At 49.1% G+C, this 22,783-nt stretch overlaps 1 protein-coding gene across 1 annotated transcript in view; it reads left to right on the top strand.

The window, feature by feature from the left end:
- LOC128890975 (tyrosine-protein kinase-like otk) overlaps positions 1–22,783 on the top strand; it is a 49,431-nt gene that overhangs the window by 12,545 nt on the left and 14,103 nt on the right. The gene's annotated exons all lie outside the window — the stretch shown is intronic.

Genomic DNA, 22,783 nt, shown 5'->3' with positions numbered 1-22,783 from the left:
TACTTACGATGTATAGTTAGAGATATAAGAAAAAGCGTGAAGAAAACTTGTCCCTGAAGAGGTTAGAAAAATAAATTCAGCGTCAGTCTGGAACCATCTGCCCGTTTCCTTCGTTCCGACAGAGAATCCGTCCGACGATAATGATTTCTTGTTGGGGACGTCGACGAGCCGGAAAACGCGACAGATTCGCAATTAATCCAACGACGTCGGTTTCGCCAAAGGCGGGAAATCGTTATATTATCGGTCCCAGAGAAGGTCTATATCGTTTAACGCGACGGAGCGTCTCGCGATAATGGAGCGCGTTTCTTCGCGCGCAAACACGGGGATTTTTTAACGAGCCGCGCGTACTCGTACGCCTGGTATTTAATTAATAACGTCCGCGGTGCGCGAGACCATCGAAATTAATCGCGTAGACTGCGTCAGCGAAAGGTTGATTTATATTATCCGACGCAGCTCGCGTCAGCAACGGACTCACGGAGACTCTCCTAATCCAGCGTTCGGTATCGTAATTAATAATTAAAGAAACGAGCCGATACGGATCATTTCTGTACGTTTAAAGTCTACACCACTTTTGGGTCATTGTAATATTATTGCTCGACAAACGCATCGAACTGCCGCTAGTACCGCTAGCTTCTCCTTTTGTTCCACTCGATAAATTATCTTTCTCGGTAAACAGACTGCGAAACACTTTACCTCGACAGGTTTTCCCAAGCCTCTGTACATCGTCCAGTCCGCAGAAAATTAGCGATGTATACGAACCTGTCTTTTCCTCGGTTGAATTGATTTGAACGCGCAAAGGTTGACGACCACAGTCGAAGGAATCCAGCCAGCAGTGGGGACGAGTCTGGGTCGCTAATTCGAGCACTAAATTTTATCAATATCCGAGACATTCCGTCGCAACGACGGAGCATAAATCAACCTTAATCTGGTTCCGTGGCGAAACCGATAACCCGATATAGCGTAATACGGGCGGTTCACGCTCCCGTCGGTTAATCGACAAAGTACGAACGAAACGGCGTTAGGTGGAAGCCGACGAGGTGCGCGCGAGGGTGGTGTAGGACGAAGGGACAGTTCCCCGAGGGATTCGAAGCGACGATACGACGGAATTTCACCGTGGGCTATGTTATTCTCACGGCACTTTTTAATCGCCCTTTCTCCGCAAAAGCGCAGATCAAACGCCTCCTGTGCAGAAATTACGCGAGCCCCAGCCAAAGAGTAGACGAGCAAAACTGAGTAGACCGCAGGAGGATCAGGACGAGTCGATGGGGAGCCTTTGGGGTGGGAGCGGGGGGGGGGGTGGGATTGAGGTGGACGGAGAGGGAGACGAGATGATAGACGGAGAAAGATAACAAAAGAAAGGACCGAAACGGATGGGAAGCACAGAGAAATCGATTCGCGATGGACTCCGGTAGCCGAACTCGAGCACCGCAGGAGCTCTTTCCCTGTACCCGGCGTCCTTCCCTCGTTCCACCACCCCACCCCCGCTCCCCTCGTTTCTGTCCAATTATTCGCCAGCGCGACATTAATTAAGCAAGATAATTTGCCCTCGAACCGGGCTGCCCAATATGGCGTCCGCCAATGTCGGGCGGGCGGAGCTACGCGCTCGCGTTTTAATGATTCGAAAACGCTCAAGGGTTGGCTCGCGGGTTGGCACTAGAGCCGCGGAAAAATAAATCCGACGACGACGACGACGCCGCCGACGACGATTCCGACGACGACGGCGATGGTGCCGAGAGCGTCGAGTCCGAGGGGGTAGCGGCGCGCCGGAAGAAAACAGAAAACGTGGAGGAGAGAAAAAATATATATAATGTTACGAGCGAGCGGATCGCGTCTAGTACGCACCTACGGTACCATTTTTTTTTTTTGTACCTGAAAACGCGCACAAAATGGGTGCTTTCCCGCTCGCAGGACGAGGGAGGAACGCGGCTAAAGCGACGAAAAAAAAAGAAATATGTATATGTACGCGCCGGTTGATGGGGGAGGCGCGGATCGCGCTGCCGCGATACTGAATGAATAATGAAGAAATTTGCAAAAAAAAAAAGTACATATTATTAAATCGGGGGAAACGTCGAGAACGGGTGGAAGAAGAGAGAAATAGTGTTGAAATGGTCGCGGGGGTGTCCGCGGGGCGAGGGCGAGGGAAGAGAGAAACGACGCCGGGGCGTCGTTAGCGGCCCGGCACCTCGTTATCATGTATCGTTTCGTAATTATTATTACACGCTGCTGCCAACCCGGTGAAGTGCACCGAGCACGAGTACATTTAGCGCCCGTGCTTAATACCCGTCGCCCGGCTCGATTCCTTTTGAATAATTGCGATAAATATAATAATGATAATGACGATGGAACGTTTTCTTCGGCACGCAACCACCGTTTTCCGTCACACCCTGGCGGGGATTTCTTTTCGTCTAGTCGTCGCGTGATTTCGTCGACCGAACGCGTCCCTTTCAACGTGGATTCTTTAACGCGCTGCGAGGGGAATGGACAAATCGTTAATAAAAAAATACGGTTCTCCGCGAGATATTACAAGTCTTCGAATAACGTACCGAGGTTTGAAACATAGGCTGGGACTTGTACGCTTACAGAAAAAGCTTGGACGATAGATCGATCGTAATGCAGACGTGTACAAATTGAAAAATTGCAATATTTTTTAGTCTCAGATCACTCGTGACAACGCGACACCGATGGTCGCACGGTTTCTCGACTGATCAATTAAGTCCATCCGGACCGGCAATCACAGGTATCGATCTAACGACGCGACAGATCGATCGGGGCGTTGACCGATACAGGATAGGCCTTAATTCGATTCCAGGGGAACGAGGAATCTCCATTGGACGCACGCGATCCGAGAGATTCGGTTCCAACGCGATGCGGTGGTGGACGTGTATCGGATAGCTAATTAAGCGGCCTCTAATATTAACGCCGCCGTCCCGCGTGATAAATTACACGCTTCTCGCTCGAACGATGGCGAAGGCCAAGGTCGATACAGGAATGTGGAGGAGCCAACCACCCGCTGTCTTGGGAACGAGAACCCACCGATTTTCTTCGGTACCACGCTCGTTTCAACCTTTTAACGCGTTCTCGCCAGGACGGTGTTTCGCCTTTAGGGTTTTCCTTTTATCACCGCCTGTTTCAGCAAAACACAGTGTCGCTTATAGATATTCGATAGCTTGTTCTAACTTCACTCCAGCTCTATTATTATTCCTTAAACTCGAAGGGTTAAATGAAATCGAAGGGCAAAAATGATGTTCCACGTCGTTTGAATAATTTTGAGTGGTTTCCCGTGTATATGCACAAAGACTTTCTGAAATGAGACGGCGAACTTTGTCGTTAACCGGTGATCGTAAAAATAAACAGCCTCGACATGGTCCGTGGATTTAAGAGGGTCGTATAGTCACAAAAATTCCTTATCGGTTAAAGAATGTTCGCTTTCCAAATGCCAGGGTGGCATTTATGCCCAGAGTCGTATACTTTGAGTCGTTTTGAACGTCGATACCGGGTGGGCTGTTTAACTCTGCCGCCCAAAACGCGTAGCAAACATGTTTCGGGAACGTTTCCATCCGACCATAAACCAAGATATCGCGGTGGTATTAAAGCAGAAATCGCTGTTTCAGAATATTTCAGCATTTTCGAATTAGGAGACTTGTCCGTAGTATAACGTCCGCGCAGAATTTTGTTTCCATTTTTTCGTACCCATGACTCGTAGCTCAATGGAGGGTTACATGGCCCCCATTGGGAATCCCCGAAGTACGTTAACTTGCGTATTTCGAAAGGGTGTATCGCAGTCGCGCTAGTCTCGGTTAATCCCGTAAACATGCTTTAATACCCAAAATCTCTCCTCGGCGCGGACTGTATAAATGACGCGCGCGGTATATTCTCGTTCGATTAAATAGATCGTGCGTATTCCCGGGATTCCGACAGAGTCACTGTTTGGGAACGACGAAAATGCGTTATCCACGTACTGCGGATTTCCACGCGAACCAGGTAGGAACACGGGAAATTTTCCGCAGTTCCCGACGGTAACGTTCATGTGAAGTTATTTGCGACGGGATTTCTTTCAAAAAGGGGTGAAAAATCGAAGCATCAGACTTTCGATGACGAGACGACGCGCGTGGATTTCCTAAATGAAATTATCGTAATTAAATCGAGAAGTTTCGGTGTGTGGTAATTTCGCGATATCGAAAAGCGACGTCGAGACTCGCTTCGGGTTTTTCCACCCTCGAAAGGTCGAGCGTCTGACGAGTGATCTCTCGAACACGCTCGGCGATGACGAGCTGGCCCGCCGTGAATATTCCGCGTACCTCGCCGTGAAAACCATCCCTTTCCCTCTTTTAATTTCCAACCCCTCGGCTCGCGGCCGCAGACCTGGCTACGGGGGACGAACGGAGGCACGGGGGGTAATAACACGCCGAGGAGGATCCTTTGTCCAAATAAAAAAATAACATCTCGCTTCGCGACGAGGAAGAGCCCGCTGCGATACGCGACAATGGATAGGAAGTTGTTCAGCCCCGAGCTACGGCAACTGCAAGGGGGTGAGAGGGAAAGAGAGAGACAGCCTTGGTCGAGGGGCTGTATTCTCAGCTACGCGTATCGTCGACTTTACGCGAGATCGTATCTGATTTATACGCCGTGTACCTAGAATCGAGCGCATGGCTTCCTTCGCGTGAGATTTAATATCGAGCCCTCCTTTAACGCCGTATTTATCTACGCATTTACTTCACGCCCATTGTTCCTCTTTACGGGAGCCACGGCTCCCAGCGGACGTCTAAATTGGGGATTCGCACGCGAGGCGACAGTTTTTTTTAAATCAAACGAGGAGCCGATTGACTCTGAGTTACATCGAGGAATCGCAAAAGCTCGAGCATAAATTAAGAAGTAAACTCGTCGAAATTCGAAAGGGTTAATTAGTCGTTACTTGTCGCGCGATCGACTATCGGGTATTACTTCGAGCATGTAAAACTCGAGGAAAGCGACGTTTTCGCACGAGCGAGGCTAATGGAAACGCTCAACCGCTTTTAACGGCTTTGCGGCGAAAAGTAGCCGGGCTGATTAATCTCGTTTTTCTTGGACCGCTCGATGGTTCGCGAGATTAAACAATTTAAGGGCCTCCGGTAAAGTGTTAACGCGATTCCGGGGACGAGTGGATAATGAGATCGAAAAGTGGCTCCAGCCACCGTGAAAAATCCTGTCTCTCCGGCTTTCTAATGGGGCTGCGGCCGCGACTAACGACCGCGGGAACGGCTCGCGTTCTCGCCGCTCCTCGTTTACCTTCTTCGCGGCCGTAACGTCGCTCTCTTGCCACGACAATTAGACCCCACGCATTGTGCGTCGTCGACAATGAGCCATCGTTCTCTCCGGCATCTCATTTCCTTCGCGAAAAACGCTGCTACTCTTCGATGAGCTTCCTCGTACCAACGCTTCGTGTTCGCGTTCTCTCGCATAAACCCAGCCTTTACCCTGGGGGAACTACGTTAGGTTGAAACTTTGGAAAGATGGAACAAATGTTGTCAAGTTACCTATTCGATATCATACGTAAATGAAAAGAGCGATGCCATATCTTTTAGACCGACTTGTCCGACTAGTAAGACTCGCAACCAAACGCTTTCGTAAATATACTTATACTTACCTTGTTATTGTTTTCATCAATAACGAATACGCAATGGAATCACACTCTGCTGCCTATACATATATTTATTTGAATATAAATATCCAATAGTAATATTCCCTATCACGTTTTCTTACCGTAATTCGCGTAGACGCCAGCCAAGGAAATCTCGGCAGTTGAGCATCGCTTTTCCGTGGATTTCGTTCGAGGCGAACGCGACGACGACGACGACTCCGCGTTAATTGTGCAACTTTAATTGCTCGGTTGATACGTTTCAATCGCAGCGAGCCGCGCGCGATTGTTTTCCCCCGGCGGTTAATGAACGTCTTTCGCGCGTAACGACACTTGTGCTCGTTCAATTCACTCCTTTCGACGGGTTTTTTGTTCGGCTCGTTCCTTTGACGTCGAGATGGATTAATAACCGCGACTAGTTTATACAAGTCTGCGGGAAAAAGTTTAACGGGCCGAGTCGGTGGGTCTAGGCTCTGGGAGAAGAAGAAGGCTCGGTCGAGGGCGCGTAACCGCGTGCCAAACCCGCGTGCGGAGCCCCACGGCTCGACTGGCCGCATAATGCGAGGCCAAACGGCAATTAGGCTTCCTGTATTGTACGCCACAACAATACCCATTTTTCAGCGGGAACCGCGTTGACGGGAAGTGCGCACGCGCGCAAGAGCGCCTAAATACCCTCCTAAATACCAGGATGAATTTATCGCGACGCGTCAGGGGTGCGGCTTGATCCAGATTCATCGGAATATTAAATGACACCTGGACGATAAATCAAACGCGCACCGACTATTTCACGGCCGACGAGTACGATGGAAAGGGTCGAAGATAGCGTCCGACGGCCACGAGCGACCTTCCAACTGATACGAATCGACGCTAGATACTCGTTCAAAGCTAACGATTCGAAATGTCTATTTTTAGTATTCGTTGGAAAAAAATATCAAATCGAAATTAGCTTGTAATCAGACTTGATCGAAAACAAATACGTCACGCGCGTTTGGGGAGGATTTCTTTTTACTAATCGTACGCCTTCTCTGTTATAAAACGGTACGATTGTGACATGTACCGAAAAGGGCCACCCCGGTGTACCGAAATGTACAAAAAAAAAAAGAAAATGCAGCAATGTCGCGTCTCGGTGTGGTTTCGAATTATATCCCCTTTAGAGGGGGGAAATCCGCGAGATCTCGAGGCAGGGCTGGCATAGGGATTCTCTCGTTTTTTCCTCGTCTCTTCGCTCTCTTCTTTGCTCTCAGCGGCGGTCGGCCTCGCGCAGGTGGAGAACTCAATTCAGGGAGGGTTTGCTTGCATTTTCATTGTCTCGCCTCCGCGCGGGCTGCATGTCGGCGTCGCCGTCGCCCGTCGCCCGTCACCGTCGTCGTCGACGTCGTCGTCGTCGTCGTCGTCGTCGTCGTCGACGTCGTTGGCCCGTCGGGGAGCGACGAAGGGGACGGGTTGAGAAGCGTAAGAGTAGGAGGGCAGGAGAGGGAGGGGGTAAGCTAATCGTTGAGGCTGCAGCCCGGGGCGGCTGCATTTTTAAAAAACACTACCACGAATGCTCGTCGCGAGCTCGCAGCACGGAGAAACTGTTCTTTCACTCCCTTCCTTTCCTTTCTTCTCGCTTCGTCTCTCGAGCTCTGCCGGATTCTCGCTAGGCTGTGCCCCGGCGCATTGTGCCGAATGAATTGCAGGAGTGCAGCGTGTGCGATGCTTCTCGCGCCCGTGCACGGGGCTCTCTCGGGCTACTCTCGGGTGACCCTAAAAAAGAGTAAATAGAATGGCGCGCGTTGCCTCCGTAAATTGCGCTTCCACAGTGTTTCCGTGTTTTGTGTACGCCGCTCGCGAGACGGATTGAAAGAAAAAAAAAAAAAAAAAAAAAGAAGGAAAATGCGACTCCAGCGCCGTGGAAACGTGTTTTTCCCGATCCCCTGTTCCGTCTAAACATCTTCCGTAGTTTGTCTCCCGTTTCGTGGCAACCTACCATCGTGAATCGCGTCGTGTTCACCCCGTTTTTCCTCTCTTTCGCGTCCCGACGATTTATTATTAATATTAAACGTTTTCATCGCGCGCAAGCACAGTCGCGAGTACGTTGAAACGATCTGTACGGTAATTCCTCGCTGTGTACTGGTTTCCTGGAAAAGTCGGCACGGAGCGAGCCGTCGCGTTATCTACGAGACGAGATAAACGATGGCTTAGGTTATTAATGAGCCATCGACATATGTACCGGATCTCGCTGTTTCTCACTAACGTCCCCATAGCGATCAGCAGTCACCGAACCGGAATAATCGGAACGATACGTTTCGCTTCCCTCCCTCGGAGGTTGCAACGGATCGGTCTCGATCGATCTGCAACCTACGAGGAGTCACCGTGTATATAAATTTCACAGGGATTTGGTTGCACGTATCATCCCAACGTATTCGTATCTTTTTTCTGCGGAGGGTCGTACAACCTGACGGGTCAAAAATGACCCGCCTTCTTCTTGCGCTTCACCGTCGAAATTCCCGCCGTCGATTAAGGAACTTTAAAGCACCGATTGGGGATCGAACCGTAGACAGATCCCAAACACGATTTTCGATACGAGTCGAAGAAATACGCGTCGCGCCTCGGAGAATTTTATTTCTCTTCGAAAGCGCGACACTCGACGCCACATTCTCATCCGCTCGAGGTTCCCGCGATTTCCCCGACCCTTTCGAAGCCGTTCCCGGTCGATTTGTTTCGCGCGACTTTTGTCTCGCGCGGGCACACAACCCCTGTCTGTCAAATTACCGTCATCGAGGCGAACAATCGGGGCCAAGTGTACGCACCGAGGCATTTTAACCCAGGGAGAGAGAGAGAGCGAGAGCCCCGTGATCATTCCGCGCGTCAAATGAACGCGACTAATAGCGGGCGAAGAGCGTGCGCGAAAATAAAAAAAAAAAAAGAAAAAAATATGCGGGGCCAAGGGAGAGCGAGAGCAAGGCAGATGTCGGAGAAGGGAAAACGGTGACGGGGAAGGTGGGAACGGGTACACGGGGCGAAGGAATATAAGAGGACGAAAAAAAATAAAAGAACGCAGATAAAAGAAACGCGGGCAGAAAGAAAAAGATCCACCCTATCGCGAGAATCTGTCCGATGAATACGGGATGGCCCTGGCCGTTCCATTAATTACGCTCCTTACTAATTAACCTTGCGCGTTTTTCCCTAATTAGTTGTGCGGGCCGCGTTGAAAAAAACTTGTTGGCGCACATAAGTCGCCCGGGTGCAGTTTAAGCAAAGAGACTGACTCGCGTCGCCCAGGAAGAAGAGACACCTGTTCACCGCGGCGATTGTACGAATACGACGAGCCCGTCTGAAAAATAAAACGTCCCGTTCGTTTTGTACGCGACGCGCAACGTTCTGCGCCGCGCCCCAGCGCTTCTCAACCCTTTCGAAACTCAAATTGCACGACGAAGGCTTTCGTGAAACCATAGTTGTAAATCTAAAGAAATTAAGAAACTGTACCGTATGGAATACAATTTTTCCATGCGACACTCTCTATTCGATCTAACAACGGTTTTGTAGATATGGTCATAAAAGAAATCCTCCTTGGAAACGTAACGAACGGAAACTCTAGTCTCGTCCCGAGAAATCCGTCGGGTCGAGACGGTGGAGCGATTACTTCCACGACCCACTTTTGGCTCACGGCTCGCGGATTGGGAAGCACTGTCGCACACTCACGCGAATAGGTGAGAGTATTACGCGAGGAGAAAAAGAGAGAGAATTAACGGCCGCCACTCGGGAAAACCACCTGCAAAATCGACAAGCGACCGTTTTATTTCCTTGCTCGGGGACCCCGGCGTTCAATGTAAACGGCGCGGGAACCGTCGCGAATTCCGCCAGACCGGATTTTCCACGGGAAAAATGGACAGCCACGATGAAAACGGGAAAAATACCGAGCCCCCGGAATTGGTTATTTCACGGGACACGGGGAATGTATTTTTCATATTACGCTGACGTCGGCCAACGACGCCGCATCGATTCCCCGGGGCGACGTTTCGTCGGCTAGAACTTTTTGGTCCTCGTGCACTTTTACGACGGGAAAAATTGTTTCTTTTTTTTTTTTTTTTTGGCCTTCCGGAACCGAGAATCGTAACGAATGCAGTCTGCCGTGGTATTTTTAAAATAGCGAAAATCGCGATGCGTCAAAATATTCGCTTTCCGAAAATATTTTTTAGCTCGACGTCAAATATTTTTGCTGATCTAGCCAAGCGTATGTCCATAAATGTTTTAAAGGAATGCAGCAAGGGTTCAAAGCTGTGCACGCTACGGGTGGACTTTATCGTTCCGCACACATAATAATTGGAAACCGTGTGTTTGAGCAATGGTTTCGTCCAATTTTATCGGAGTAAATCACCCGCTAAATTTGTCATCGCTCCATACATAATTCATAATTGATTTTCCGCCTACAATGTTGGACGAAATAAACAATCATCGTATCGTTTTTCATTACTCATCAATAATCGAGATACACATTTTCCAATCAGCTCGTGTTTCGACCTGTCGCACTCCAGCTTTCGATTCTTATTTCACTCTAAATTGAGTACAGTTGTTCCTGAAGAACGCAAATTGAAAACATTCCGAGGGTTGAGGATCACTGCGGCTATACTTTCAAGTACGCGGCTCCAATTTTCGCATCTGCAGAAAATAAAATATACATATACTCCAGAAAAATTACACGGTTACTTTGGTCGTTGAATGTCAATATTTGAATTACGATGATGTAATTGGACTTTTTTTCGCCGTCGCGAAAGCCTAGGGGTACGCGGCTCCTACGTGGTACTTAACATCCGTCTGCGAACGCAGAGCTCGAAACGGCGTTTTGAAGACCATTAATTTCGCCGGTGCGCCGGATGCATCGATGGATGCAGATCCGTCGCTGATGGATGCATCCCGATCCTTGGGAATTACGGGCGCGCAGTCGCTGGTAGCATTACGAGACGCGGGCTTCACGGTGGCCCCGCGACGATACTCGACTTCGGCACGGAAGGGAGCCACCCCGAGCGATCCATTTGCGTTCAGATCGCTTGAAAATGCGCAGACGTTCCTTATCGGCTGCCGTGTTTAATGCGTCGCCGATGCACCGGATGCAACTTTTTGCGCCGCGAGAAAACTCTCGGGGGACCGAACCGACAGAGGAGTCGCGTTACTGTGCAATTTTTCTTGTCGTTACTCTTTCTAACTTACCACGGGGTCTTCGTAATTTTCAAGTAAATAACAAGCGAATATAAGCAAATACAGGGCGTTCCAAAAATGTTGGAGTTCCTTGAAAGGGGTGGTTCGGGGGATGCTCTGATTGGTCTGGGTTTTCTGTTAATATCTCCTTAAACACCACTTTCAAGGAACTCGAAATATTCAATATTTTTAGCGACAGCCTGTATTTCCCTTTCTCTATACCGAATGCATTTTGCAGCTGTAGCTCGATTAGCCGAAAGTCCAAACAAATTCGTTGAACCGTCGAAAATGTCCAACTAACGGTGTTTGATGGATCGCAGATTCTGTTAACAGGGTCACCGCGAGCAAGCTCTGTTTCGGCATTGTCGGTCCGATTGAAATATCCGACAAAAGGCGGTCGTGACTCGACGAAGCATTTCCAGACGAGCCCTTTGGTAAAACATCGCGAATGGTACGCGCAGGAGAATTTGCAATATACAGGAATTGTTGCACACGCCCGACGCGAGAGCTCCCCGCGCCCAGGACCCATCGATCGTCGCGGCGCGCACATTGTTTGACTCAATTTCACGCGAGAAAGCGAACCCGCTGGCGGGCGCTCTCGACCCTCGAACTCGAGCACAGACGGGGGACGGAAGTGATCTCGCCGTTTCTGATTTTCAGTCGCGACAATGGCCGCTTTTGTTCGACGATCTGGCATCGCGTTCCTGTTGGTGTCCGTGCTCGAAAAGGGGTGTCGATCCTCGTCGCCGGTTCGGCGTTAGCGTAAATCATTCTTCGTTCTAGGCACCTCGACGCTCGAAGCCAGAGAGCACGAAACTGAAATTCGTGACTCGCTATGGTATTATCGGGATTGTCGTTTTCCCGTTTCCTCGATCAGTCTCCCCCTTGGTCTCGTCGATCCCTCCATTCCACGACTCGCTGTTATCTCGCGCGGATGCAATCGTCGACCGCCTTTGGTTGCATCCCAGCGGAACTCCTTTCATCTCTCGAATTGAGAGATGCCAGGGAACGACCACGGTCTGCGAAATTGATATCTTTTGATCGGTCAACGATCGTTCCATTCGGAAACATACCACAGGGATTTGACTGGATATTTATCGAGGAAATATTTATTATTTTCACCACGCGAATTCATCTGGTCCAATTCCCGTTTCAGCAGACGAGCTATTAATACGCGAACTACATCTTATCATCGTTCTCTGTTGCATTCAACTTCTCCCCAGACGTTTGCTTTAACTTCATGGATCGATCTGGCTCGTTTGCCGTCTGCAGTCCCGAAATCTCCAGTCCACTCGTCGCGCTCCAGGAACCCGGAATCGCGTTGCTCCATTCGAGGCGGAAGCCAAATCGTCGTATCCTCGACAATGCAACACGTGCAAACATTCGTTCCCTACGAATTTTTACCTCGCGCAAACAGACTGGCTGGCATTTTTCACGCTTCACGACGCGGAGGACTCCGAAGTTTGTGTACACGCGTATCGGGTCGAGTGGGATCGCAAAGGGAGCGCGGAATCGTTTCGTAAAACTGCAAACCTGCACGTGGCTCGGTGGAGTGCCAGTCGCGTTGCACCGTGGGGAAAAAACTAATTTATCTCCGCGTCTCGACGTCTCCGCGCGTCGTGGGTGTATCCTTGTATCAGCGAGCAGATACGCGACACTATTTTCAGCTGTTTTATCTGCCGCCAACGCGACTTTCGCTCGGTGGAAGCGATCTCGCTGTGCGACGCCCGAATCGATGCGCCCGTAGGCTGGGATTTTTTCATCTTCTCATCTGCCTTTTCGTTTATTGCTTCCGATTCCAGGGACGGAATCCTCGTTTGTAATTGCAATATGCGCTCGGTGCGACGGAGTTTCGTTTGACGACTACTTCGAAATTCGTCGAAAAGCTGCGCGGCTGGCTTGAAAAAATAATATTCGCTGTTTCTTTCGCACGTGCTTCCTCGAAACGAAATAATTTAGAGTTGTCAGAGGGTTGCGACGCCGTTTTTTTTTTTTTTTTTTTTTTTTTCATTGGAATACTGTAGGTCTGAACGAAACTAGTGTTATTTTTATAATTGAAACGGATTTTGTTGTTCGCATCCTCCACACTGGGATACAAACTCATTGTTTCAGGCTGTCGTTCATACGATTTTTCTGATGGGATCACTTTTATATTATTATTATTAAGGATCCAGACTATGGTTCCATATAAAACAAAGGTGGCGTAACCCCTCGGGTCTGCGAGGCTCACGTACGCGGAATATTCGAGTCGCGCCGTCGAAATGTTCCACGCTCGTTTCCCGCAACGAATTAAATGTGGAAGACGTGGATTGTCGGAACATGTCGGAGTAAAGTGAATTGCTCTTACGTACAAGTGTGATATTACTACTGAGACGATGTATGCGAAGAGTGTATTTAACCGATGTCAGATAGAAGATGTCTGCGAAACGATGGGAGGCAAGAGAATCTCTAGAAACGCGTGCGTCGACGGGGCGCGATTATCTCCACTCGTCGTTACGTTTGTTCCCTCGTCTGGTTGAGACATTTCTAGCACACTTTGCATTAGACGCGATGTTGGCGAATGTTTCCACTCTCGCGTACAGAGTGTTTTCGATGAAACTTTGCTGCCACCCCTTCTGCCAAAGCCAAACATGCTTACTCGATATTTTTCTTCTAATTAACATAACAATGGATGGTTTTGAATCAAGTTGCAAATACGTAAACACAATTACCGCGTATACGAACTGACTGCTAATCGATAGCTCGCGCGAACAAGCTGTCTCGATTCTTATCCCTTCGCTGATTGTTCGCAACTCGTCAAGCAGGTCACCACGTCGAGCGCAACCTGCACCTGCGTGTGCAGTTTGTTTTATCGATTCTCGCGTGGTCAAATGCACCAGGGAACGTAAACTCGCGCGAATAACGCGACCCGATGCTTCATCGAAGCGTCTGAGGTTCTATACGCGACATCCGAACCAGTTTCGCTGTTTGTTTTACAATCGTCGTTTACCCCGCGGAGATAGAGTCCCACTTGGAGATAGATTTTTTAATTAAAGTTCACATCGAACCGTAGCTCCGGGATAAAAGGCTGCCTGGTTGGCGAGAGCCTCTCGCAATGTTTTCATTCGATCTTTCCAACGATGCCAAACTCGACCAGACGGAAACTCGAAAGGGGAGAAAATAGACCGCCGTTGAACCGTATTGAATTAAGGCGATATATATATTTGTCTATTCTGAAACAACTTTATATTACAATGGTTGTAGAAAATTAAAATAAATCCATATTTTCAGCTTTATTCGAATGAACGTGTACAAATCAGTAACGAATACGTAGATCCGGCAGAGTAACCAAAAACTATTCATTTGAATCGTGTCTAATCGAGTTACACGATCAGTTCGTCGAGGTTCGAAGAACTTTACCGGAAGACCGTTTGGTAGCTTTGCAACAACCGTACGCTGACACGGTAACGACCGATATCTTCTCTGAAGAAGCCTCGAGGAGGCATGTTCGTCGTGGACTGTTCCAACGGAAAAGCTTACCGAGACGTAATTTGTAAGAATACCACGAGTGCGACTGCATCGCTAATAAAACCTTAAGTATTATTCGCCTAGTCAACCCTTGACTTCCAGATGATGCCAGGCGTCACCCTCTCGTGCACAGGTTTGACGGTTCGAAAATAATTACCGTGTTCCACTCTCTCGCGCTGTGCGTCCTCGTCCGACTGGTTTCTGCTCCCCCTGGATGCTGGGCGTCGTCTCTCTCGCACGGTTTTTGTATTCCTGCTGGGGTGGTTTCGAGGATTGGCACTCGGGGCACGTTCGCAATACACTTGGTCTCCCTCGGCTCTCTTTCTCTCTCCGTCTCCCCCTCTCCTCGATCTTCTGGTTCTCCTGGAATTAGATAATTCAGGAACGTTTCCAGGCGTTGTTATTTTTCGTAGACACAGGTCCACGAGCAGAATCCCGGTAAACGCTTTATTTCCTTGACGGCCGATCCTTGCGGATCTCGCTGATCGCGCTCAACTGTCGGAGAATTTCGGGAAATCGCTCTCATTTATTTAATCAACTCTCTCTTCGTCTTTTTCTAATTGGAAACGCAAAGAAAGATAATCAAACGTTCGTTACGTATTTATTTCATCCGTAACCAAAGAATCCCGTAGTACAACAAAGTTACTTAGACGAGGAATATATTACGATTTTAATATATACAATTATATGACTCGCAGTCCACAGAGCCAAAGTCGCCGCGAGTTCCGCGCAATATCGGTTCGAATAAAACAGCAGGCCTGCTTAATCTCGGGGGTGCATCCACGGGAATCCTCTCGAATATCCCAGGACAGATGATCTCGCCATTTACGAAACGCCGTGACGCGACGACGGCGTAGCCGTGCAAACGGATCGTCTCCTTTCAATATTTGCTTTTTATTTCTTCAAAGACGCTCCGAGGCGACGCGGGGCGACGATTCTCACGACGCTATCTGCCCCGCGAACAGTATCTCCCGGCGACGATTTGTACTGGATTCTATTCTTCTGAAAAGCAAACGGATCGACATCGGGGCTCTACGGTTTTTATTACCGCTCGGTAATCCGGGCGTCCGTCATCGGCGATGAGCGATATCGTATCTCGAACCGCGCTCGGCCTGTCTCCGCGTTACCGAAAGAGAATTTATCTCGTCCATTTTACGACACGTCGTAAAAGATGCAAACGCGTTTCGGTGTCTCGCTGTCAACGAGGTCGCCGATACGAGCGAGTACTGTTTCTCGAAAGGCGAAGGAATGCTCGACTCTTGCTCGATAACATTCCCACGGACGACTAAAGTCTACCGAAAATTTACTCTTTCTTATTCTCGAACGCTCCACGAAATCTTCGTGAACGTGAAATTATTTACGAGCGCTGAATTGTTGCGATTTACAAATTCCTGGAGGAAAACCGTTTTCAACAGGATCGATTCAAACGATCATAGTTTTCAGAACTACCCCACTATTTTAGACAATTTTTAATTTCAATTAGCATTTCGTTCAAGTCAGGGTAACAAATGCCTTACTTGCCTTACTTTGACTCAGGGCACTGTGATACTTTGTTACATACGAGTACCCGAATGTGAAAGTTCGAGTGAAAAGTAGAACGAGCAAAAAAATTATGTACGAAGGTACAAGTTTAAGGTTCCCAGGGCGTCAAATGCGATTTCGATTTCGCGTTCCAACAGATTTTAATCGCCTTGAACAGAATACGCGACAAATTATTCAACGGTTAGACGATCGATGTATAATGTATAAACAGCTTTGAAAGTCGAAACACGGCGAAATAATTGCAACGCGAGAAGTAACGAGACCGAGGCTCCGGTTCGTTAGTAACTTCGCTCCTAAAAATCCCCACCCAGACCTCCCCGTTTCTCATCCCCCAGGCCTTATTTCCATTAACAGGAACACCCCTGTTCCGCGTATCGAATCGAACCCCGACACGGCGCACACGGAACTATCGAGCAGGAATCGATTCCCGCTCGTTAACGGAGCGCCGATTTCGGACGTTCGCGGATTTCTCTGGTCCATTAAAACGATTCTCGTCGCTCGACGAATCGCGAGATAATTAACATTAAACGTTCTTTTCACGCCAGCGAGACTTTCAGCGTCTCATCGTTCTCTTCATTCTGCTCAGACGATCCTCGAGCGAGCCGCGTCGTTAACCTCTTTAGACCTGCACGGCATTTTAATGTACGTGGACTTCGAATAAAATAGGAAATTTCTTTATCGAAAATTGCGATTTGCCGTGAAAGGACCTTGTATTCTTTTCGCCTCCCTCTCCAATAGAATTGAGTGCGAACTAATGCATGTATCGAACCTCAAGCGGAGAAATTTACCAAGGAGCTTGTTGAGCTCACCAATCGGACGATCTCAAAAATATAACGCTTCCCTTGCATAAAATATTTCTTTTTGGGTTACGCGTTAAAGATTCATACGTGTGGTTTTGGTTTAGGAAACGGAGCAGTAGAGATATGAAATAAAAATCGTATCTTCCTGGTGTTAATAGCGAGGTATTTCATTGGAGCGGCATTCATCGAACGACTCGCTGTAAGGGGGTGCAGGTTTTTCACGGAAAATCGCCAGGTATCTTGGCGTCGCCGTTTATTCGGCATTCGGGCCCGGCGATGTGTATTCCAATTAAAAAGTTACCGTTTCCGGGAGTAAATCGCCTGTCTCGGGGATAGCTAGGGAGTTTCGTTTTATTTTTTAACGGAATCATGGTCGATCCACGGGACGAAAAAAGGAGATTCCGTCTGGGTTAGGCGAGTAGTTTCCCCGAAGCGAGGAGCAGAGTCGCCGACCCAGAGCTGGCAGACGAGGGCGGATAGGTACAGTTCTGGAGAGCCATAAAACTTTATGGTGCGTTTGCATCGACCGACCCTCCCTTCCCTTTCCCTGCCTTACTACCATCCCCATGGCAACGACCGACCCCCGAACAGAGCCACCCTGCATCCCTCTCCTTCTCTATTTTCCACCCCCTGTCTCGCTCTCTCGCTTCCGCTTCGGTGTCTCTCGTTCCGTCTTTCTTCGTTTCATAGTCTCTTTCCTTCTCTCCATCTGGCCGTCTCACCCTCGATTCGCTTTCTTCGTCTTTCGGACAGCCACGTCGGCTACCGTCTCTTTCAGCTTCCTTCTAGTCCCTTTCCATCCCTTAACGCGCGCCGCTGCGACCCGAACCGGCTGATTCCACGCCGTGCGACAGAACGAAAAATCACTTGTTTGTTCGGCTGCTAAATATTCGGAGAAATATACGGACGGGATCCAACGGCGTTTCCGCTGCGATAAATTCGAACGAAGATTCCACTTTACGGGGATACGGCAAGGGGGAGAAGTCAGACGCTTCACGCTTCAACCCCTTCGAGTCTGGTCTTTAGGCGCGGCTTTCGGTTGAGTTTCCCGACTGATCATTTCTTCTGGAGCATTGAATATGTATAGGTCTCGAATTATTCATCGATCGAGTCGTAGAAATAACGATCAGAAATCGAGCAGCTACACGATTCACTTTGTTTAACCGTACTCGTAATCGTAGATTATTAGGTGGTTCGTATTTCTAAACAGGCACACGTGCAAGTACATGTAAAAAGTATTGACTCGAAAATATCATGGTCGAATACGTTACCCTCGGGTCTGAAAGGGTTACTCGACCGAGGAACGAATAATAGAGGGTGCAAGGATCGTGCAGGAGACGGAACGCGCTATTCTTCGGGAACGAGATTATCGATCCAACGGTTCAACGTTCCCGTCGATCCAATCGATGTAACTCATATGTGCCTCGTTTTCTTTTTTCGCCTCCAGGTATCGACGTCCCTTCTCAAACCCTCCAGACGTGTGTAATGCATCTGGCGCGGTCCACCTTCCCTGTTTTACGGGATCGGTACACACCGTAACGTCGATCCTTTCATTTCCCTCTCACGGTTCGCCTCTCGATCGTCTCGATCCGTCTTACGCGCGTCCGATACTGCGATGCAGAACGGCCTCGGGCGCTTATCTGACTCGGCCAAGATGGTATCGTCTCGAGGTCCACGAAGGGAGAACGCCGGGAGCGAGATACGGTTTGAAAGAACGAAATCGAGTGCATGTCGTGGCCAGGGAATTTGTTTATTTCGAAAGTAATCGGTTTCGACAATCTCTCCCGGCATTGGCACAAAATCCTCTGCAGACGCATCCGTTTCGAGCGGCTGCTAAGGGATGAGGGTTGTTAAAATCGTACTACTGTGCTATTTTACGAATTTGACTTTATGAAAAGCATTAAACTTCTGTCTATACATTTCGTGTTTATATTCGACGATAATAAAGAAATCTGAAAGGTCGATTTAGACAGAACTACCCCATCGGGTTTCTCCATGGGTCGCGGACGTCTTCTCGAATCTCTTTGGATAAATGCTGCCACGGTCCCGCGAGAATGAGCAGGTCGGATTTCACGGTGGCTACTTACAACTCCGATACCCGTGACAATGATTCTCGGATTACACGTGACTCCATAGTTTTCCCGTGTCGGTGCGTTTTTTTATCCGATCTCGCCGCACATCGAACCACTCGGGCATTTTTTTTTTTGTGCACCATCGACGCGCTCGAGTACACCAGGATGCCCGTCCTTTTTCTAATAAGCATCCAACATTTTTCTCTTCGTCTCTAGGTCACCGATATTATATTCAAAGGCTCGATCTGTTTAAAGGGTAGTACCGCTGAAAGCGCGATTCTTTCCGCCCGATGCGTTCAATTTAAAGGGATGGAATGCTTTCATCGTCGGTGATCGTTGGAGCGAACCGAAGGGCATCGATCGAGAGAACGGACTCCAATCGATGAGAAATATCGCGCGCGAACTGTCTTTCAAACGACGAATATCGGTTTCCCGTTACCAGTGGATTTTCGTTGCCATTTTTCGCGATTTTCCATAGAGCACACGGATATCGGGAGGATCCGTTGCTCGACAGAATTTAACCGATAATCTTTCAACCGAGAAATTCTTTCCAGCTGCGCTGGAGCCCTCCGCGAGAAACGGAAACCTTCGAAGTGTTTTCAAGAGGCCAACTTCGAAGAAGCACTAGACCCACTGCAGGAACGTTAAAAGCTATCGGATCGGATCTTGATAAAGCAAGGGTTAAACCAGTCGCTTTCTCAGACCGAACGGTGGAGCGTGGACCACGCGTTCCAACGGTTTTTACGACCTCTTGATGGACTCTAGAAAAAACAAAGCCGCCCGATAGACTGGGGCTGGGACTGTTCGAGTAATTTTCTGGTGAAATATTTCGGTATCATTTTTTCCGAGTAAAGACGATCAATGTGCACAGTAGCTGCAAATCTTTTATCCAGTCGTCAGATTTAATTGTATCGCGCAGTGACGCAGCGACGGATACCAAGGAAGGTTACGACCGCGTAAACAATCCTCAAACTGAAATTCCAGGGTAGTCATGATGACGAAATCACGAAGAACGAATGGGAAAAGTGATTTCGGGGAGAAAGGTGATAACTTTTTGGGAGTTTGAGGGTACGGTGCGGCGGTGCCTGTGGCCGACACTCTTGTCGACGAATTAGCTCGCCTACCCTTTCATCTCGTTCCTCAGCCCCTCGCCCCACCTCATTCCGGGTCTCTTTTCGTCCAGCGACGGGCGTTCTCGCTCGTAAGTTAGCTCTTTCTCATTTTTCCTCGGCTAGGCATCCCTCGGAGGGAAAGAAAGAGGCTCGCCGCATTTCTCGACGCGACGCGTAATCCACTAATAATTCAACAGGAGCTAGGTGACAGCCGGAGCCGTCTCTCCTCTCTGTAGCTCCGTTTCTCTTCGCGACGGCTGGGTCGTGTGACTCGCGCTCTTTCTCTAGACGGGAAGGTTTCCAGAGAAAACCGCGGTTTGTTTGCACGTCTAGGATAAACAGCGGCCTCGTGGAAAGGCGGAATCGCTCGGGGGGCGAGAGGCGCGGCGCGGAAAACGTCGACGGGACCCGGCCGCCCGCCGTTTGCGTTCTCCACCCTGCCCGACCATGCTTTTCCACCTCCCTCCCGACCCGTCTCAGCCGTCCGTCACCCCTTTGGCGGCATTCTTTCATGTCCTTTTCGGTTTACAATGTACGTAAACGATCTCCAGGGGGAGTGTGCTTTGTCTTCTCGAGGGATATTAGATTTGAAACGGGACGCTTTTAGCTCCCCAGCCGTCGAGATGCCTCTTTCGCGGGAATCGTTTCAATTCAGCGTGGAAAATTATTTCGTTTTATATTCCCGCCCGACCGGGGTTTTCAGCCCGTCTCCTCGCGGCTTGCCGCGTTTCGTTGTTTCGCTTGTACCCCTCCCCGAACCCCTCTGGCCACCGTTTCTCCTCGTTTACGCAGATCCGTGGAAAATTTTAATTCGAGTGGATGCGCGTCACGCTCGTCGCACGGTCGATTCTCCCGCAACCCCGAGTGCCCGAGGGCCCCTTGCAACTTTGAAGTTTTTCCGAGCGCCTCGAGCACCCGCGATCGCGTCAGATTCGTAAATTTCATTTTTTTAACGCCTTTGGCGGTCCCTAATATAAGGCGACACGACCGAAAAGATAGAGGAAAAGATACATCCTTCGTATCGTGCTGCAATTGTCGTTGCACCCCCGTGTCGACTCATCGTCTGATAAATCGTTACGTCTGTGGCCCCCTCGCGCCGCGCTCGGTGTATATCGCGTCGCTTTCGTGACGTGCCAAGAAAGAAGCTAACGTTACTCCGAAAAAAAGAACCAGGTCTAGTTTCTAAGTCATGGCCGAGCAGCGAACGAGACAGACGTGTATCGTTATCTCTGGAATAGGCGCCTCGCGCTCTCTGACGTTCTCTTTTTCAAGTTCTTTTCAGTTTAGAGGGCTCATTTTCACCGGGCGTTGCGTTTACAATGTACGTAAACAGCACCGCGAGGAAACGGCGGAGAATTCCCTTTGAGTAGCATTTTTCGAGCCAGCAGCCATTTCGAGCCACCTCCCGCTCGAGGATCCTTCCTTTCTGCTCGCGCGAGATAAAAAGCCAAAGACGCGGTCGTTGACGGGAATTAATGTCGCTAAATTGCCCTCGCGGCACGGAAATAATCGATCCTGCGATCCTAACTGTTCGCGGCTGCCCTAGTCCATTCCTCGATTTCTCAGCAAGATTTTACAAGCAAGCACAGATGTCAGTTAATAATACTTCTTTGCTTTCCACGTGTTTGCTTCTATACAATGTTCGTTTCTTGGCGTCGTTCGACCGATTAATCACCAACAAGGGTTGGATTATATACCTACCGTTATATATATACCGTTCTTTCTCCAGGGTGAAAGGCAATTTATTGTTCTCCGTGTGGATTTTTTTCGACAAAATTTATTTGCACGAGTTTCTTTCTGCGCCCTTTCGTTTCGTTCTTTTTTTTTCGGATTATCTTGTTAAGGCGAACTGAAATTGGTTTGTTAAACTTTAAAATCGGTTAAGTACTAAAAATGTGTAAGGTGTATGGGGTGGACACTTTCACGAGTGAAAATAAATGCTCGAGTCGTTATGTACGCAATTTCGTTTGAATCGGGAGTCCTCTGCGGCCCCAGGAGCTTATTGACAGCATCTTTGGTTGCGGCAGAAGTGGATTTACTCATTGGCCTCGGCGTTTCTCGGTTATATTTTTACGTCGCGAGACCACTCGCTTTACGCCCGTATTAAAAGTTTAATAACGCGCCGGCTTTTGAAAAGAGCCGCTCGCCGCTGCCTTTTGACCCGCCTCCAACCATTATTCCGATCGTTTGCGCTCACGGCCAAGTACAGTTCAATATCGGCCCTGGCGCGATCACCTCGTGAATTTTCTCCTCTTTCGTCGAGGAAAAGCCACTTCCGCCGTTTGTTTCCGCGACTGGTTTTTGTCCGCCTCGGGGCCTCCGCTCCCGTGGAACCCTCGAACTCGTAAACTATTGTCTCAGCCTCGATACCGCTCGCTTCTACGACCAAAACGAAGCTCCCCAGGGCTCGAAACTCCACCACTGCTTTCCAGTAAGCCTGTGAATCGAGTCCTTTTTTTCTCTTACCTTTGATGTAACTTGAAAAAACACGAGATGAGGAGAAGATTTTAGGAGAGCCTCGATTATTGCAGAAATCTAGCTGGAATATCCTGTAACAATCAATGTTTGAATGACGCGATGCTTACATGCACGCGATTCTGGTTTCAAAAAGCGAGAAAAGGTTTCTCGCGCTGATATCTCGACAGGTTTCGATTTGGACGTCGAAGTCTCGGTGCCATTGGAAAAGGATTCCCCTCCTCGGTCTCCCTTTCGAGTTTTCTCTCAACTTTCCTCGACCGCTTTGACGCAAAGGCTTTTTTCACGCTGGCTCCCGGCTGCTCTTTACGCGACGGAAATCGAGCGTGCTCTCGTCCGATTCCCGTCGAACGCCCCATTAAGGAACGACCGCCGACTCCTCCGCTCGCAGGAAATCAAAATCAAAGCGCGAAAGTCGAGCCCCGGTAACCGGATCGTTAATCGAGTCCGATAATCTCTGAGACGAACCAAGTCGCCGGTAAT

Source organism: Hylaeus anthracinus, unplaced genomic scaffold (assembly GCF_026225885.1).
Source record: "Hylaeus anthracinus isolate JK02 unplaced genomic scaffold, UHH_iyHylAnth1.0_haploid 12001, whole genome shotgun sequence".
In the NCBI taxonomy this organism is placed as follows: Eukaryota; Metazoa; Arthropoda; class Insecta; order Hymenoptera; family Colletidae; genus Hylaeus; species Hylaeus anthracinus.
The sequence above is the reverse complement of the archived record's forward strand: the minus strand, read 5'-3'. Positions and strand labels throughout refer to the sequence as shown.